Raw genomic sequence first — 21,612 nt, 5'->3', positions numbered from 1 at the left:
GGTTGAGTGTTACATACTTAAGGAAGTGATCCAAAGCCATTATATAGTGTCCATATGCACGCAAGAGACCTGGAAATGCTCTGTTTACATTCAGATCAAGTATGAAAGTATGTAAATGAAGCAGGACACACTATTGTGTATGTATGTTCAATGTTAGGAAGTTGCTCAGGACCATTTTTTGTGTGAACACATTTTTAGTGATTATCTTTTTGCCAATTAGCTCACCTAAGCACAGTGTGCCAGTGGTGAGCTTTTGTGATCACCTTTTGTCTGCCATGCGCAGTGTGTTGTGGGGCGTCAACATTTGCCTTGTTATCACTTTTAGAGACCACATAAATTGTCAAATCTTCATGAAATTTGGTCAGAACATTTGTCCCAATGATATCTTGGACAAGTTAAAAAATGGTTCTGGTGTATGGTTTGTCATCATGAAACTTGGTCAGAAGATGTGTCCCTATGATATCTTGGGCAAGTTCAAAAATGGTTCTGGTTGGTTGAAAAACATTGGCACCAGGGGGTGGGGCATTTTTTCTTATATGTCTATATATAGCTATAAATAACTTTTTTAACACTCTAGAGGCCACATTTATTGTCTGGTCTTCATGAAACTTGGTCAAACAATGTGTCCCAATGATTTCTCGGACAAGTTCGTAAATGGTTCCGGTTGTTTTAAAAACACGGCCAGGGGGCGAGGCATTTTTCCTTATATGGCTATGGTAAAAACATGTCAACACTCTAAGTCACATTTATAGTCAAATCGCCATGATGAAAAATTATTTTGTGATTATGATTTTTCTTCAGCAATATTAATACCCTGCCTCAAACGAAAATGGCTCTTATGCATTAGCTTACATGTTTGTTGCCTGCATAACTGCAGAATATTAGCTGTTTTCTTCCAATATGTTATTTGTTATATCAACAACTTGCTTAATATGTGTTATGTTGGATAAATTGCTTAATTTTTGTTATGGAAAGTGTATTGATATTTGTTCATGAAATATGAAGTTTTGATGAAATATTAAACTGTAAAAACTATGTTCATGCATTCTTTTATTGCACCGACTAAAGCTGTTACTACAGAGGTTTATAAAGAGACTTTATCACATAAATGGTTGCATAGGCACCTCTGTAGAAGCAGGGACACACTTAATCATAATGTACATGAGAGAACATACTTTTCAAGTTTAGATGATGCTTTTTTACAATATACGGAATCCATATGATCTTTTCATTAACTTTGCATTCTGGGCACTCATACACAACTGACTGAGTAAAGTCCTGAACAAATTAACTATCATAATATTCATCATAATTCACTATCACAATATTCATCATAATCGGTATAACTAGAAGTAAATCCAGATTTAAATCCTCGTCATACCATGACACAATAACCGTTTCAGACATTGTGAAAAGACACAGAAAAGTAACTTCATAACTGGATCGATATGCTTAATTACGGAGAATGGCACAGTTTACGGGTCTGAAGATTTCTATACATGTACTATAGGTGGTAATGTTATAATTGGTAAAATCGTGCATTGAATTTAGCGGTCATTAAAGAGAACAATGAACACAAACAGTCGATTAGAGCAGACCAAGAATAGATTCTCTCCATAAGAAGACGAATTTGTTCAGAGCTTTATTCAAATTATACTACACGTAAATGGCAGTCGGATTTATCAAATTTAAACACTGCAATTAAAATGAAAAACAAAAATCTAATTAAAACAACCAATTATTAGTTGTTTGTCGTAAGATTATGATCTCTTCTTTATTTGAATTTATCGTATTTCAAAGGCCATCATTAAATACCGGTTATGATGGTATGTGTTTTTTCAAACTGGAGGCGAATAAAATCGCTAAATACAACAATGCGGCATGTGATTTATTTTAATTGACACATTACAATTGTGTGATAGCACCGCATACATTCTCATATTAATAATACACATAACAGTTTATTTGTTTCAAATCGCAAAAACTGAAACGCGAAAGCGTGTTTCAGGAATGTTGATAAGCGTGTTAACTACCGTGGCAACCGACAAACAGTTGCGCGCTTATCTCGCCGAAACCCGCGACGGGCGAGAGTTTACCGATCTTTGGCGACCTGCTTATCTCTGTTATCTACGTCTCTGGTAGAGTCATATACACGATTTCGACATTGTTAAATCACGCGTAACGAGACTGCCGAGATAACGCGAGATTTAGGGTTCGGGGGGGGGGGGGGTCTGCCAGTATTCGCTCTACATGACACACCTTACCTATCCGCTATATTGACTTTAGAATTAGAATAAAAGCGATAAATTTCCGATTTATTACTAATAAAAACAATCATTATTTCTATTATAACGTTCAACGACAATCTGCTCAATAATAGATCAGTACCATTGTAATTAACGGCGCCGTAATTAACTACTGACAAAAATAACAAAATCATACCTTAATTACTGTACTGTGTGCAGAAACCTGTCAGAAATTAAAGCAACCCTTGACTATTATAATTTTTGAGTGCAAGTACATTTAAACCCACCCACATATTAAAAAATAAACATCTTATTATATTAGCTAATTTTTCTAAATTTTCAGAAATAAAAACCAATTGGTATTTGCACATTTCAGAGCACATAAGACTACTTTATTGTTAAATATGTTTGATTTGTAAATTGTATAATAATCTATATATTTTTATTAGTTATGATGCAAGCCTAACTTGTTGTGCTTTTAAAATACATAAAAATCAAATTGTTGACAACTATATTATTTAAGATCATTATTAAGCAAAAGTAAGTCCCCAATTCCAAGCTTACCCTGGCCAGCTAAACCGGTAGAGTGCTGATCTCTGACTCACTCATGGGTTGGTAAGTTTAAGCCTCAACTCGGGTTCATCTCTTAGAATTAATAACACCTTAGGCTACCCCGTCTGTAACCAAAATTGCAGTTGAGGGTCAACGTCATACATGTATCAAATACAATGTATGTGCTTATGTTAACATTTCCTGAAGATTCAACCACTGAGCAGGATTACTAAGTAAACCTATTTTATTAATGAAAAAAATTAAATATACTATTAGATGTATCCAAAAAGACAAACCAACTAGTACCTACTAGTACTATCATAAGGAACATCATCCATTAACCATCTATACTTCAAGGTCTTTTGGCTCTGCTACATCAACAGGAATTAGCGTTTGGTTAATGTTTTCTGTGTTAATCATAGGGATTACAATTTATAATATTTCAGCCCAACAACAAAATCTTTACAATGAAAGTAAACATTTTACAGTCAGGTTTTACTTCTATAAGGTTAAAAACTAAATAGTGAATCAGTTTTTGAGATGAGCTTGTACCAAACACACACACAAGCTCCTGCACATACACACACTTTAATGAGCAAGTTTTTGGAGTGTCACAGTTATTGCTTGTTGGAATGTCTCACACTAACCAGCATATACAAGCAGTCTTAACTTTAGCATTTTTGAACAACTAGCGGAAGCCCGAATCTGTATGCATTAAATTTAATAGAACAGATTAAAATACCCATTTGCCCGACTATATGAATCTGGAAATTTTAATAGCCCAAATTTAATACATATCACTAGCCAGGGGCTGTCTGGCTAGGGGTAAGCGTCAAGACTGTAAAAGCAATAATAATTCTTCAAACATTGATACTTGTCTTGCTTTGAACAAATCTGCCATGACGGGTAGTTAATTGGGATAGCCCAACACACAACCAGTTAAGGATGACTGTGATGCAGGTGAAAGTTTCACCCATTTGGATATTTAGCCAATGGATATTTGACAAGGGACACTTATTTTAATTCGAAGTAAACGTTTTCTTAGCAGTGTTAATTTTCAGGTCAACACATCACATGTTGTTTTTTTTATTCAATATCATACATACAATGTAAACATGTATATGATCATACAACATAGTGATTGTACAAAGCAATATAGTTCAGACATGTTATACAAGATATGCTAATATATATTTATTTTTTTTTTGAGAGAAAAGAAAAGGACAACAGAGGAATAGTTATGAAATATGATGAATTGTATAAAGTTGAAAGAAAAGATACTGGACTTGTGTGTTTTGTTGTATATTCACAATGATCTTGTCTGACTGAAAAAATAAGAATAAAAAAAAATAAACAAAACTGTTTTAGAGAGATACACTAACATTAGAGTGAAATGTATATAAGTGGACAAAACATTATGAGAATTTAATCCGATTCCATTTTTGTTCAAAGATGTGTAATGTGTCATTACTGAGGGCTATTTCTTTCTCAATTTGAATTTTTAGTTTAAGACTATGGACAAAACAATTAAAATTTGGTACTTGTTTTTTGTACTTCATGTTTAAGATAAAGTATTTCATTAATATAACCATAAAATTCACAATATTATTACAGTCTATTGATTTCAATGAGTTAATTCCGAAACTTACATTTAAGAGAGATAGTTTAACGTTTAGTTGATGTTGTTCAAGAAAAGATATTAATTGATTCCAAATAGGCTGGATGTGTTTGCACTCCCAAAAAAGATGTTCTATAGTTTCAATGTTTTCACTGCAGAAGTCACACAGATTTGAGTTAGATAATTTACATTTAAAGAGATATTTATTTGTAGCTATAATTCTATGGCTGTATTTATATTGAAAATTTCTCAGTGTGCTTTCAATAGTTGCTTTATATGGCATGGTAAATATGTGTTTCCAATTAAGTTCATTTTCTCCAAAAAGAACTTGCCATTTATTTTGGATTTTGGAGTTTTCTGTAGGGTTTTTAATTTGTAGTGTGTAAAATATTTTATTTGTTTTGTTTTTTCTTCCATATATGTTTTCTACAAATGTTGTTTGAGTACATGGTGTATTATTTGTATTGGTTTTCGATTTAATATGTATGGGTATGCTTTTGATAAGTGTGTAGTACTTCAAAAAATTATTTGAAGGTATTCCGTATATGTAGGATATATTATCAAAAGAGTAGAAATCCTTAATTCTGTAGTCATATAATTGGTCGACATATTTAATGCTTCGTTCAAACCAGTCTTTATAGAAAAACGTCTTATTGTTTGAAGTTATGTCTTTATTGTTCCATAAAATTGTTTTACTGCTGGTTTGGGTCTCTAAGTTATGAGTGACATCACTCCACGCTGATAGAACATCAGACAGAAATATGTTTTCGTTTGCAATTTCATGTGAGATATTATTGCTGATGTTACATTCAAAGAGTAAGGAGTCACCATATTTTTTTTTAGGATTTTCTGGTAGAATAATTTCCATTTACTCGTATTGGTATTATCTAGGTATCGTTTAACCCAGCTGCATTTGGTTGCATTCAAGAATGATTCAATGTTCGTTAATTTGATACCTCCATTTTCTACAGATTGAATTAACTGAGTTCTTTTTATTTTATCAGGCTTACCGTCCCATATGAAATTGAATATTGCTGATTTTATATCGTTAATAACATCACTTAGTGGATTTGGGAGAACTGTTAATACATATATTAATTTAGGAAGTGCAAACGTTTTCAATACTGTGTTTTTTCCGATTAGTGTAAGTTTACGATGATGCCATGATTTTAAGCAGTTTTTAAAATTCTGTAATTTAGGTATTATGTTTTTAAGAACTGTATCCTTTTCATTATTTGTGAATGTAATTCCTAACGTTGTGGCTTCATCGGATGTCCAATTAAATTTCATTTCTTTTTTATATTGAACATTACTTTGTTTTAATTTACCTACTCGTAGCACAGTACATTTACTTTTGTTTAGTTTAAGACCCGATGTCATTCCGTAAAGGGTTAGCGACTCTATTAGGTTATGGACAGAATCGTAATTGTCATTTAAAAAATAAGTTGCATCGTCAGCAAATAGGGATTGCTTGATTTCTTCGTCAGGTTCTAGTGATATGCCTTTTATGTGTTCATTTGATTGGATGTGATGTGATAGATACTCTATGCAAATAATAAAAAGCGATGATGAGAGTGGACATCCTTGTCGAACCCCTCGTTCGATGTTAAAACTGTTTGAAAAGAAGCCATTGTTGATGATTATTCTGTTAATATCGGTATAGAATAGTTTGACCCATTGAATGAGACTTTCACCAAAGTTCATATTTTCTAAGCAAGAGAACATAAATGAATGATCAAGCGAATCGAATGCTTTTTCAAAGTCTGCAAAGAATATTAGACCAGGATTATTTGAATTGTTGAAATAGTTTATGCATTCTTGGATAAGACGAACGTTTTCACCAATGTAACGTCCTTTTATGAAACCAGATTGAGATTTTGTAATCATTGTTTAGTGAACTAATCGGGCGCCAGTTTGATAAAGATTCTAGTTTTTTCCAGGTTTTGGAATAAGTGAAATAATACCTTGTTTTTGTAGCGTAGTTAAGTTTTCGTTGTTAAATGAATAGTTAAGTGAATTAATTAGATGTGTTTTTATATCATTCCAGAACATTTTATAAAATTCGATTGTGATGCCATCAGATCCTGGGCTTTTGTTATTTTGCATTCCTTTTAGGGCTAATCCACATTCATATTCATTAAGCAATCCGTCGCACAATTCTTTTTCTTCCTGGTTTAAAGCATGATGTGTATTTTTAAAAAGAGTGTTATTTTCAACATTTTTTCGTTTATAGAGGGTTTCAAAAAACAAACTTTGTTCTTTTAGTATTTGAGTTCTGTTTGTTATATCTTTGCCATTGACTACTAATTTGTGTACAGTTTTTTGTTCACTTCTACGTTTTTCAATGTTTGCGAAATATTTTGTATTCTTTTCATTGTGTTCAACATGCTGTAACCGCGCTTTTAGTATTATTCCATTGAGATGTGTATGATAGATTCCATCTAATATTTGTTTTTTTTAATGTTATTTCATTTTCAATGTCAGTGGTGTCATTTGTGTTTGTTTGATGCAATTGTTTTTCAAGTGTTTCAATGGTTTTGATGGTTTCAGTTTCAAGTTTGTGTGTTTCTTTTTGTTTAAATGATGTGTATCTAATTGTTGTGTTACGTATATTTCCTTTAATTACTTCCCATAAGGTGTTTGGGTTTGCATCTTTATTATTTTGAACTGTATTAAATATTTCCTGTTTTATTTGTGTTTGATATTGTGTATCTAATAAGATGCTGTTGTTAATTTTAAAGTATCCTGGGCCTCTTTCAGGTTGTATATTGTGCAGTTTAAGTTCAACTAGAGAGTGGTCAGTCATAAATCCTGGTTTTATTGTACATGTGTCAATAATGTTGCAAAGAGATTCAGATATTAAAAAATAGTCTAATCTACAAAATATTGTTGGTTTTGTGCTTGAATGCCAGGTGAATTTGCTCTCGTTTGGGTATACTGTACGCCAGATATCTATCATATTGTAGTTTTCAATTATGTTGTTTAAAATGTTTCTATTTCCATTCTTTTTATCTATTAATGGGTTCAGGACCGTATTGAAATCACCACCGATTATAATGTTTTTATCTTGGTTATTTATTATAAAGGATTGTAATGTTTCGTAAAATGTGGAATCGTCTATGTTAGGGCCGTAGACGTTGATTAATGTTATTTGTGTTTCGTGTATTTTGATATCTATACTTGCTTGTCTGCCAATTATTATTTCCTTAAAGTTATCGACTGTGACACCTATATAATTTTTTATCAGAAAGGCAATGCCTTGTTTATTAGTATGTTCTCCACTGAGATAGATTTCTCCGTCCCATTCATCTTTTAAGGTTTGTGCTAAAGTAGGTGTCAAATGACATTCTTGTAAAAGGCATATACTATTTTTTTTTCGTCTAACCATTTGAAGATTTTTATGCGTTTGTCTTTATTGTTTAATCCTTTAACATTTAAAGTACATAATTTAATCATTTAAGTAGGTGGAGGGTGGTGTGAATCGTAATTTGTATGTGCTTGTCCAGTAAATTTTTATTTTAAAATGTGTCCAGTTGGTTTCTCTTATAGGACATAAGATGTCCATACATACAAACAAAAATAGAAAACAAAAATTAAGAATACAAAAAGATAAATATTCCATAGACTTGAAGAAGTAAAAAGAGATAATCACACAAGTAAGAGGAAAGCACAATAAAAGACGTGTCCCTAGTAGAGATATAGAAAAAAATAAAATAAAATAAAACATATGAACAACCATAAAAAGCAACATGTGAACAAAAACACAAGCCAATGTGTTTATGCATAATACTCATGTATATAATTATACAACACAAATTGTGCACACCAAAAAACAGAAGCCAATGAGCTTATGAGCTTATGAATGATTCTCATGTATATAACTATACAACATAACATGTGAACAAAAAAGCACTAGTCAATGAGCTTATAAATAATACTCATGTATATAACTGTACAACATACCATTTGGAAAAAAGCACAAGCCAATAAGGTTATGCATAAAACACATGTATATAATTATACAACATAACATGTGAATAATAAGCACAAGCCAATATGCTTATGAATGATACTCCTGTTTGTAATCAATAAGTTGTTAATAAGTATGTCATTTAGTATGCAAAGAGCATAGCACAATTTCTGGGTAGAGTTTGAGAACACAAAGCCGGTGTAAGTTATATTTAACCTCTCAGTATTACAATCCAGAGATTGAGGGAAAAAAATCAAACACACAAACAATAATTTTCCATATCTGTAAAAGTTCTTAGTTGCCTCGTTAAAAAGGAACTTACTAACTACACTATGTGTCTATGGCATTGTATCTCAGATAGTATATTGTTATGTATTATTAGTATAACACTTAATATCAAGGTACCATAAAGTTATGATTTAAAGAGACAATTTTCAGAACACCAGTCATTTTGTATAGTTAAGCTTAATAATACTAAATTCAGATCCCATGCCTTTAAGATATGATAACAAATAGCCCATTGATTTTTCTGGAAATACATATACCCATACAGCAATGCATACAATACATTATATCTTTGTTCAAACAATCAAACAGGCATACAGCACAAAGTGCAAACAAAATGAAAACACCAGCAAGCTAATGAGCTTATGCATACTACTTGTGTATAATAAATAGGTGTGTCACTCAGCATACAAGGAGCACAACACAGTATCTGGGTAGAGTTTGAAAAAGTCAGTGCAAATATATATTTTACCTCTCAATATTACTACCTACAGATTGAGGGAAAAAAGACACATACAAACAAAAAATGTGCATATCTGTACAAGTTCTTAGTTACATAACTGAAAAAGAAAAGCTAATTACACTATGTGATTATGACCTTGTATTTCAGATAGTACATGTTTTTATGTATTTTAAGTATACAAATTGTATCAAGGTACCTTCAGTTTAGAAGAAAAAAAAAAGAAAAATATAACGGTTTACAAGGCATCTCTTAGTTCATAGGCAGTTAAAAACTGCAGCTTTTTTATTGTGTGCAGCCTTTTCTTGAAAGTAAAAGTTTAAGATCATCCACTCAAGATGTTAGAAATTGATTACATAGTGTATCTTATGACAGATTAACCATATATATTATATTTCTGTAATATTACTGAAGCAGTTCAATAAATTAATATGAATTTTGTGTCACAAATTTATCAGCTCAACAAGATTCTGTATATAGCACATTTTGAGGATTCACATTTGTCAAGATAATTTAGCAATTACAATAACAATTGTATAAAATAATCTTGTTTAAAAATTTGCTTTGATTAGTCATGAGTACATATTATAGTCATGAAAGTTATAACAATAGGGCTATTGGTATTTATTTAGTATTAAATTTACCCCAAAAAGGATCACCTATTTATTTGAATAGGTGATCTATGGGGAAAATATATAATATATATATCTATCTATACACACATATATAGTACAATATTATTAAGAGACAAATAGTTTTATGTTCACCAATGAATGAATAAACCCATATGCGACCACCTATGCGAAAACAAAACCATAGATGGTTTGTAGGGATAAGATTCATAGTGTATATCATTGTGTAATAGTAATATTCATACAATTAAAGATAAACAGTTGGACAAAGTATTTGAAAAAGATAACAACAATTATATTTCAACGTATAACAGTTATACTCATACAATTAAAGATAACAACTATTGTATATCATAGTATAACAGTTATACTCATACAATTAAAGATAAACAGATGAACAAAAGTATTTGGAAAAGACAACCACTACTGTATATCATTGTATAATATAGTAGTACTCATACAATTAAAGATAAACAATTGAACATAAGTATTTGAAAAAGACAACAACTACTGTATATCATTGTATAATAGTAATACTCATACAATTTAAGATAAACACTTGGACAAAAGTATTTGAAAAAGACAACAACTATTGGATTGCTTCTTATCTTATAGTAAGAAATGTATGTACACTATGGTTGAGTTATACAATCACAAAGCATGTCTTATTGACATGAGCATTTACAGTATGTATTAATAACAGTTGTGTTAAGCATAGTGGCATAATGGTAGCTATAAGGCAGGATACACAAGATAACATCAACCTCATCCTTACGAAAGTTGATCACAGCCAGTTACAATTGTATATATGCTTTACCCTGTAAAGGCTACTCTCGGCATTATTATATAGTTATGTCAATAATGGAAAAACCTGTTCTATAAATAGAATGTAAACAGTGGGACATCAGATGGTTATATGAGTTTAAGGTCAATAGTGGTAAAATCCTATTCTATAAATAGAATATAAACAGTGCGCCTTATTAACAGTTTCACGAGTCACTGCGTTTGAATTACGCCCACAAATCCTATTGAATTTGAACGATGTAAGAGTTAAAGAATAGATTTACATTGTGTTCGGTTTTGTTAAGAAAAGTAAGACATATATTGAGTTTCTTCCATATGGTGTACACATGTATTTATCAAACGTTATTTTTCCCTTTGCATTGAAATATATTGCAAGAGATATTGGGAGTAGACAAATAACAGTAACATTTAACAAATATCAGTGTATACATACATAGACACGACTAACTGCATAGCTCGATACACTTATCAGACTTTGTAGGTGTTTTTTTTTCGAAAAAGAAATAATATTATACATGGTATTCATTAAGCTAGATGACATAACCAATGTTTTCAAAATAAATTATATATTATTTTATATATTATTTATTATATGTTATTTTCTATATACATTAACTTAAGTTATATATTATTTTATATATTATTTATTTTATATAATTTTCTATCTACAAAAAGCATAATCAACTTATATCATGCATAATGTTGGAGTAAAAATGAAGAAAAACACAACAAAACTAGATTCGTCTCACCGGACCAGTAGCGGCAGGTTAGATCAATGCAGTGATCACACTCAGGCGAGGTAACATGTGTTAATTACGCTTGGCACGGAGTTCACGGAATTCACGAATCACTGTGTCAATATTGTCATACAGGTCAAACACATCACATGTTATGTTAAATGATTACATGACAACATTGGATGTGTAGCAACTTAAACCAACATCCATTTTATTATATTTCTGAATGTGTAGGATATTTTTTAATGTAAGGGTATGAAGTAGACACACATCTAAAGAATCTTTATTTTATTTTTTTCAAAGAACATAGTTATGTAACTGTGATGATGTATAATATTAATTGCAAGAGTTAATAAAATTCCAGGTGTAGAAGTCTTGAGCTTGATGCAGAATGAGATACAGTATCCCAGTTTCTGTTGACACTGTGATATTCCTGAAAAAAAGGTTTTTATAAGTTATAAAAATAAACCATTCAATAACATTAAAAGACAGCAAAGTTATCTGTTTTAAAATAATTGTTCTAAAAAAAGTATTTTACCAAATGTCATCAAACATCTAATTTGCCCAAACTTTACAAATAAGATATTTTTCCATTCCCCACCCGCTTTTGGCATGTTTCGTTTTTACCTACTTTAAAATCGAAATAAAGCATAAACATGAACGACAATTAAATCAAAGATACTAAGCTAATAACAAATTACACAAAAAATATACCATATAAGTTATATTTGCAAATTATTGGAAAATTATAATTGCAGCAACACAGAACTGTATGCAGACGCACTGCAGTAGCTGATCGAGTACCCCCCGACCTCACTAAATCCACTCAGAGTCCCTTAAAATAATGTCAAAAGGCCGCGATTTAAAGCGCTTAAAAACTGGCCCAACACGTTTGCTGAAATTTGACATGTATAAGAACCAGAATGCGACCTACCTGTTGGCGTAGGCGATATATCTGGGAAAAATCAAGTTTTCGAGTATTTTGTGTTTAAATATTTTTGATGGGAAACCACACGCGCGAAAATAAACATCGTGACGTCACGTCATGAAAAGCGCTTAGGCTAGCTTCCATCTTGTTACGAAACAAAGAAACTGACGTTAGGCGTCATCAATTCAATATACAAAGAAGAAATTATTCTGCTTAAATAGCATTTATACAAATGACTGCATTTTGTGCAGCGGATGGTTGTTCCAAAAGATACGACAGAACAAAACAGTGCATAAGTGTGTTTGTTAGCCTGGGTGGTAACGCACCGGAAATAAATGGTTGCAGTTTTTGTCTTTGCAATTCCAGCTTTAAATTAATAGTTTAATCGTCTTGCGAACCCTTAAATTAACACTGGCGACGAGGATTTGTGATAGGCGAGTGTCGGCTGACAGTTTTGAACGTCAACTCCGCATTTTCAAGTATAAAAATTTGATTTGTTTGTCGTCAACCGGTGTCTTGGTAAAAACATTCACTGAAAAATGGCGACATTCATTGGAAAAATTGATATTTTCGATGACAATACGGAGTCGTGGAACTGTTACAGTCAAAGGTTGGAGGAATATTTTACTGCTAATGAGATAGCCAACGAAAAGCGTGTGCTAGCTCTTCTGTCATTAGTCGGTGGAAGAACTTAACAGATTTTGAGAGATTTGACTTCCCCAGACAAACCAGGTACAAAGACCTATTAAGTACTATTCACGATTTCGACATTGTTAAATCACGCGTAACGAGACTGCCGAGATAACGCGAGATTAAGGGTTCGGGGGGGGGGGGGTTCTGCCAGTATTCGCTCTACAGTATACACACCTTACCTATTAGCTAAAGAAACTTCAGTGTACAGTTTATATAGTATTGACATACCTGTACGCTGAAGCCAACCCCGTATCAAAAGTCATCCAGGGTCGTAACATACTTATTTCACGCTTTAAATCAAAGAAAGCTCATTTTCTTGGATACATTTCTACGTATATTGGTGAATGAATATAAATTACTGCATCAGGGAATATTTTAAGGTTCAAATGTTTAAAATGCATCTTACAATAGATGAAAATAACTCTCATCAGTCTGAAATTCACAATTTTTACGCCATTGTCGCTTTGTCACGTGACGTGTTTTCATTTGGATACTTTCGGATCGACCTTGACATTTTTGCTGAAATTGTACACATTACTTTCGTTTTCTGAAATCTATTATTTGTGATTAACAACTTACGTCTGGTGGATAATAAGACTGATTTCAGTGTGAATCAGGTATTTTTAAATAATATTTACCTTGAGTTTGTATTTACACTACAATTTGTTTACAAAACAAGCCAGAATAATCTAAAATACCGGGAAATGTCATTCTGAATTTGAAAACACTTGAGCACATGGTATTTTACTAAAAATAGAAATAACGTCATATGACCGTGAAATCTCGGGAGATTCGCATTTCAAGAAAGACTGTCACATCACTGTTTTTTTCGATATGTAAGAGCAGAATAGATAAATTTTAAATGATTAAGATAGTATTTTGTGAAAGAATATATCAGTTAAATGTGAAAAATGTCAATCTTTCCGATCAAGTGGTTGATTTGGGCCAATAACTGCATTTAAACGCTGCTTTTGGACCGGTCTTTGTTAACTGTCAACTTTTCAGGAATTTCTGGTTGACTTTCTTAATGGGGTTGGTCCATAACTTTAAAGTCGCGCCTGTCAAAAATCATAAAAAGCGACATGTAAAGTTATGGTAGCCAGAACTACTTACCTATCCGCTATATTGACTTTATAAATAAAATGAAAGCGATAAATTGCCGATTTGTAACTAATAAAAGCAATCTTTATTTTTATTATAACGTTCAACGACCATCTGCTCGATAATGGTTCAGTACCATTGTAATTAACGGCGCCGTAATTAACTACTGACAAAAATAACATGATCCACATTTCAGTAAACCCAAGACTACTTTATTGTTAAATAAAGCAGTTTACAAAAAGAGAATGCTTTTAAATAAATATAACAAAGACAAAACTTCTTTAAACTGGGAAAATTTCAGAAAACAAAGGAATTTGGTTACTAAAATATCTCGAAAATCTATGAATAAATACTTCATTGACAGGTGTGTTGGTGGTTGCCAATCCAAAAAATTCTGGCCCACTGTTAAACCTTTTCTGACTAACAAGGGGAGTAACACTCATAAGGATACAATTTTATGTGAAAATGATACTCTTTTGAATGACCAACAAGCTGTATGTGATACTTTTAATGACTTTTTTGTTAATGTAGCCAAGAATATTGGAAATGATAATATTTCAGTAAATAAGGAACACCCTAGTATAATTAAAATAGCTCAACATAAGAAAAACAATGATGTAAATTTTAATTTTGAACCAGTACAGATGGATTTTGTTGACAAACAAATAGATAAATTAAATTGTAAGAAAGCAACGGGTATTGATGGCATTTCAAGTAAACTTATTAAATTGGCAAAACCTACAATAGTTGCTCCATTAACAGACCTCATCAATCAATCTTTTTCTACTGCAGTTTTTCCGGATCAACTAAAGTTAGCACAAGTGACACCCCTGCATAAAAAGAATAGTACTTTAGATAAAGGTAAATTAATTATAGACCAGTAAGCATTTTGCCTGTTGTGTCAAAATTATTTGAAAGAGCCATCAATACTCAGATATCTGACTTTTTTAATGTACATTTTCATGCTTTCCTGTCAGCCTTTAGACCTGGTTATGGTTGTCAGTCCACGCTGCTTAGGGTAATAGAATACAAAGAAGTGAAACTCCAGCTGCTGGAGCAGTATTGAATTTTCATTAAAAACAATTAGTTGGTCCTTTATTTAAGGCAAGTGACCGATTGCCCAAACAGTACAAAACAGCACAATACAGCACAATACAAACCAACATAAACACAAAATATGAATAAAGCTGGGGTCACCGCCTTGGAACGGTCAATGCAAAGCATTGGGGGTTTAAACCTGGTTATAGAGCGCTCAACCTCACACTTGGCCCAGCAATATTCATAATACATTCAAGTGTAAATAAAATTTAACGTCATAGCATTGTAACTCAAATTAAACAATAATAAAAGTGAATTAAAACGCATTCAATTTAATTACTATTTAATTACTCAATTGCATTGAAGATACAAGAGTAACAGAATTACAACTTTTTGACGAACGATCAAATAAAACTATTAACAATTGTCAACTACATTCCTTCTTTATAGAAAAGATTTGAGAATGTAGAATCATAGAGTTAATATCTCAGATAATCATCGCGCAAATACAGGAAGAAGCAGCAATAATGGGTGTAAAAATTCCATATTACATAGCTTGGTTGTTTATGTGACTGCTAAACAAATTAAAAATAATTAAATCAAACAAGAAACGCCTATCAGAGAGAAAATATAAATAAAATGGAACGTTATAAACCCAATGACCTATGCATGTAGATTACAACTGGGAAAGTCGGTCGTATGACGTCACAAAAATCCATAATGACATAATGACGTGAACAAATTCCAAGGGCAGTACTAAATAAAAATATTAATCGGGCTGTGCTACTAATAAAACAAGTTTACGTGATTTAATATTAAGAAGCAAATGAATACAAATGGTAATTCCATTAAAGCGACATTATTGGAATCAAACAGTATATAGGTGTTTTGACAACTGAAGACAGAAATGATTTGATGTACGATTTGAGTCCAAATGTAGTTTACATGCAGATTTGTTCATACGACACAATGACACAATTTTATTAAACAGTGACAAATGCCTATAATGTAGCATTCATGCAGATTTGTTCATACGACACAATGACACAATTTTATTCAACAGTGAAAAATGCCTATAATATCACTAATGATTCCAAATTTTAAGGGAAGAAAGATATAGTGAATCGAAAACCATCAAACACGTGTTTTTAAGTACATAAGCATCGTATCCTTTTGATAAAAACAAGTTAATTAAATTGAAAAGTTTAATATGAACATTTGGTTTAACATATTTTAATTTGCGGACACGCTTCAAAACATCTCCGTAAAATGATGGATGGGAGATTCCATTATTTAAATGCCATTTTAAAGAAACATTATATTTTGAAATTAAATCACCATACTTAGAGTAAAATCTAGCAAATTTATTTCTTAAGTTATGATACAAAAAGCCTTGTTTTAGCAATTTTTTAGTTAATATTAGATTACGATCATTAAAATCTTTAATACACGAACATGCTCTGGCATAACGTACCAACTGCGAAATGTAAATACCATAGGAAGGTCCTTTAGGGATGTTGCCATCTAGAAACGGAAAATTCACAATTTCAAAGTTAAAATCGTCCCGTTTGTCGTATAAACTAGTTTTGATCAAATTATTATTAATAGTTAAATGTAAGTCTAAATACGCAGCGTCTGTATTGGATATACACGATCTATTTAAGACAAGTTCTTTTGGGTAGATTTTGTGAATATATTGTTCAAATAATGGATTATCTAAATTAAGTATGTCATCAATGTACCTACTAGTAAGGTTAAAACAATTAATCAAATCTACTTGCTTAGTTTTAGATAATTCTAACATAAATTCGCTTTCATAACAATATAAAAAAAGGTCAGCTATAAGTGGCGCACAATTAGTACCCATAGGAACGCCAATAATTTGCTTAAATATTTTACCATTAAATTAAACAAACAAGTTATCCAAAAGAAAAGTAAGTGCTGCACATAAGTCAAGACCAGTCCAAATGATGTAATTATCTAATATCTGATTAGTAAAAAAAGCTGTTTTAGTGTTTAAAGCTAGATACAAACATTTCTCTCTAGCAAAAGTTTTTTCAATCAAAGAAACAAGTTTGGATTTTATTAAAGCGTGAGGAAGCGTTGTATATAGTGTCGAAAAATCATAAGTACTTACCTGCGACACCTTATATTTTTTATTTTCAATTTTATCAATAACTTCTAAGGTGTTTTTTATTGACCAAAATAGGTTAATATTAGAAGACTGGAAAAGAGACCTTGATGAAAATAAGTATGTAGCAGCAATTTTGATGGACCTGTCCAAAGCATTTGACTGCCTCCCTCATGATTTGCTGTTACTAAAGCTTGAAGCCTATGGTGTCACAGGAAGTGCCCTTGAACTTATTGACAGCTATCTTTCAAACAGAAAACAATGTGTAAAGTTAAATGATATTAAAAGCTCATTTCAAAACGTTTATAAGGGCGTTCCACAGGGATCTATTCTGGGGCCCGTCCTTTTTAATATCTTTATTAATGACATTTTTCACTTTGTTCAAAATAGCAATCTCTACAATTACGCAGATGACAATACCCTCTCTTTCTCTGACAAAAATTTGGATACAGTAAAACAAACATTAGAAAATGATAGCATGACATTAATTCAATGGTTCTCGGATAACAAAATGGAAGCAAATCCTGATAAATTTCAAGCAATATCACTTGGTAAGAAAACACACGATTCTAATATTTCTTTTACTTTGGATGGCTCTGAAATTAAATGTGACGACGAAGTCAAACTTTTGGGTGTCACCATAGACTTCAGGCTTAACTTTGATACTCATATTTCCAATATTTGTAGAAAAGCATCAAGACAATTAAATGTGTTAAAAAGACTAGGGAACAAACTATGTAAATTAGGGAAGATAAACATATATTACTCATTTATTATGTTAAATTTTAATTATTGTCCGTTAACATGGCATTTCTGTGGCAAAGTCAACACTAAAAAAATTGAAAAAATACAAGAGCGTGCACTTCGTTTCATCTACTCGGATTATACTTCTACCTATTGTGAACTATTATCCAAATCTAAATTACCATCGTTGAATGTACGTCGCTTAAGATCTATAGCTTTAGAATCTTTCAAAATAATACATAGAGACACACCTTCATACTTACATGACCTGTTAACTGTTAAACAGACTTCATATTCTTTCAGGTACTCCAATACTGCTGTTATACCTAAGGTAAGGACCACAAGATACGGCATCAGCTCTTTCCGCTTCAGCGCGGCCAGGCTTTGGAATTCTCTACCGCAAAACTTCAGAGACCAATCGAACTACAATTGCTTCCGAAGTCTGGTCAGCGCATGGAGTGGAGAGAGTTGCGCTTGTTCTTGCTGTTCCGCAGCTTAATAGCCTTATTTATTTACTAAATTTAGTTGTAGTTTTGTTTGCATTTAGTTTTATTTGTACTGCTTTTATTTATTTTTGCTTGCATTTCCCTTGTTTTCTTCTGTTTGCTTTGTTTGTATGTGTAGTTATCACCCCTTTCCAGTCTCTATAACCCTAAGATGGTGAGTACTTTAGTTTTTGCCTAATTTGTGTGCATGTATTTGCTGCTTTTTATGTCTTAACTATGAAATATATTCTAATTTGTGTTATGCACTTGTGAGGAAGTTGCTGATCAGTTCTTTCCAAATCTGATTTGGGGGATATATGTTTTTTAGAATTGTCTTATTTGTCGCACTTTTGTGCTTATTTTCCTATTCAGTTTCTTATTTATTTTGTTTTATTGCAGTTTTTAGACCTAGGTCAAGATCAGCAACTTCAACACAAATTTTAATTTAATGTATTATTTCTGCCAATTGTATTTGTGATGTTTGTAGTCTGCCAGTTATTTAAATTTTGCCTCTGCATGAATATATTTGTTTTAAATACCTCATGTCTTAAAAGTCTATAGGATTGATTATGTATCATTTAATGCTGATGTTTGTTTTAAATATGCATGTTATTTATTGCTATTATTGTAAATGCCGGTTAATAGCTATTCATAGCTAATGTTTCTTTGTTACACATGTACCGACTTAAAATAAAATTTGATTTGATTTGATTTGAAATATGTTTGATTTGTAATTTGTATAATAAATTAATAATCTATATATTTTTATTAGTTTTGTTGCAAGCCTAATTTAAGTTAAATATGTTTGATTTGTAAATTGTATAATAATCTATATATTTTTTATTAGTTCTGTTGCAAGCCTAACTTGTTGTGTTTTTAAAATACATACAAATCATATTGTTGACAACTATAATATTATTTAAGATCATTATTAAGCAAAAGTAAGTCCCTCAAATCAAATCAATATTTATTTATTGTCGGTATGGTATACAAACATTATAACATAAGCTATGAATAGCTTTTGACCGACAGCTTACCCCGGCCAGCTCAACCGGTAGAGTGCTGATCTCTGACTCGCTCATGGGTTGGTAAGTTTAAGCCTCAACTCAGGTTCATCTCTTAGAATTAATTACACCTTAGGCTACCCTGTCTGTAACCCAAATTGCATTCGAGGGTCACCGACATACATGTATCAAATACAATGTATGTGCTTATGTTAACATTTCCTGAAGATTCAACCACTGAGCAGGATAACTAAGTTAACACCATATTATTAATGAAAAAAATTAAATATACTATTAGATGTATCAAACAGACAAACCAGCTAGTACCTACTAGTACTTTCATAAGGAACATCATCCATTAACCATCTATACTTCCAGGTCTTTTGGCTCTGCTACATCAACAGGAATTAGCGTTGGGTTCATGTTTTCTGTGTTAATCATATGGATTACAATTTATAATATTTCATCCCAACAACAAAATCTTTATAATGATAGTATTCACTTTACAGTCAGGTTTTACTTCTATTAGGTTAAAAACTAAATAGTGAATCAGTTTTTGAGATGAGCTTGTACCCAACACACACACACAAGCTCCTGTAAATTTTATACACACTTTAATGAGCAAGTATTTGGACTGTCACAGTTATTGCTGGTTGGAATGTCTCAGACTAACCAGGATATACAAGCAGTCTTCACTTTTGCATTTTTGAACAACTATCCTGAATCTTTATGCATTAATAGAATAGATTAAAATACCCACTAGCCCAACTATATGAATTAGGAAATTTTAATAGCCCAAATTTAATACATTTCACTAGCCCCGGGCTGTTGGGCTAGGGGTTAGCGTCAAGACTGTAAAAGCAATAACAATTCTTCAAACACTGATACTTGTCTTGTTTTGAACACATCTGCCATGACGGGTAGTTAATGGGGATAGCCCAACACACAACCAGTTAAGGATGACAGTGATACAGCTGAAAGTTTCACCAATATGGATATTTAGCCAATTGACATTTGACCAGGGACACTTTATTTAATTCGAAGTAAATGTTTTCTTAGCAGTGTTAATAGTCATGTCAACACATCACATGTTATGTTAAATGACTACATGACAACATTGGATGTGTAGCAACTTAAACCACTATCCATTTTATTATATTTCTGAATGTGTAGGATATTTTTTAATGTAAGGGTATGAAGTAGACACACATCTGATGTATCTTTATTTTATTTTTTTCAAAGAAGATAGTTATGTAACTGTGGTGATGTATAATATTAATTGCAAGAGTTAATAACATTCCAGGTGTAGAAGTCTTGAGCTTCATGCAGAATGAGATACAGTATTCAAGTTTCTGAAATTCTGTTGACACTGTGATGTTCCTGAAATAAAATGTTTCTATAAGTTATAACAATAAACCATTCAATAACATTTAAAGACAGCATAGTTATCTGTTTTAAAATAATTGTTCCTTTCAAAGAAAAGTATTTTACCAAAGGTAATCAAACTTCTAATTTGCCCAAACTTAACAAATATTATATTTTTCCATACCCCACCCGCTTTTGGCATGTTTCGTTTTTACCTACTTTAAACACAATAAAATCGAAATAAAGCATAAACATGAACTACAATTAAATCAATGATACTAAGCTAATAACACATTACAAAAAATCATACCATATAAGTTATATCTGCAAATTATTGGGAAATTATAATTGCATCAACACAGAACTCTATGCAGACGCACTGCAGTAGATGATCGAGTACCCCCCCCCCCCCGACCTCACTTAATCCACTCAGAGTTGTTTCCCTTAAAATAATGTCGAAAAGGTCAATGTGAACTGTTGCAGAAATACATCAACCTTAGACCATTAGTGATAACGGAACGCTTTCGATTTTATAAAAGGGATCAGAGAACGGATGAGTCTGTAAAAGACTTAAACGTTAGACTCCGGGCTATTTCAGCATTTTCAAAATACATGCCAGTTTGGTGATCAAGATCCCAAGCTCATTTTATTCAAATTCAAATTATTTTTGGCATAAATATTTTCGTACCCAAAATTTTCGTACCCACATTTTGTTTTCGTACTAATATTTTTCGTACCAACATGTTTTTTTTTGCACCGAAATTTTCATTCGTACCTCTTTTTTGGCATAATTTTTTCGTACCCAAAATTTTCCGATCC

At 31.8% G+C, this 21,612-nt stretch overlaps 2 protein-coding genes across 5 annotated transcripts in view; one reads left to right on the top strand and one right to left on the bottom strand.

Moving 5' to 3' along the window:
- Positions 1-21,612, top strand: part of LOC127858850 (uncharacterized) — a 344,634-nt gene that overhangs the window by 163,572 nt on the left and 159,450 nt on the right. The gene's annotated exons all lie outside the window — the stretch shown is intronic.
- LOC127858873 (ankyrin repeat and BTB/POZ domain-containing protein 1-like) overlaps positions 1-21,612 on the bottom strand; it is a 344,964-nt gene that overhangs the window by 182,484 nt on the left and 140,868 nt on the right. The window lies entirely within an intron of this gene.

The sequence above is a fragment of the Dreissena polymorpha genome, chromosome 1 (genome assembly GCF_020536995.1).
Source record: "Dreissena polymorpha isolate Duluth1 chromosome 1, UMN_Dpol_1.0, whole genome shotgun sequence".
NCBI classification, from domain to species: domain Eukaryota; kingdom Metazoa; phylum Mollusca; class Bivalvia; order Myida; family Dreissenidae; genus Dreissena; species Dreissena polymorpha.
Note: the sequence above shows the minus strand (reverse complement) of the source record. Positions and strands in the feature narration are given on the sequence as shown.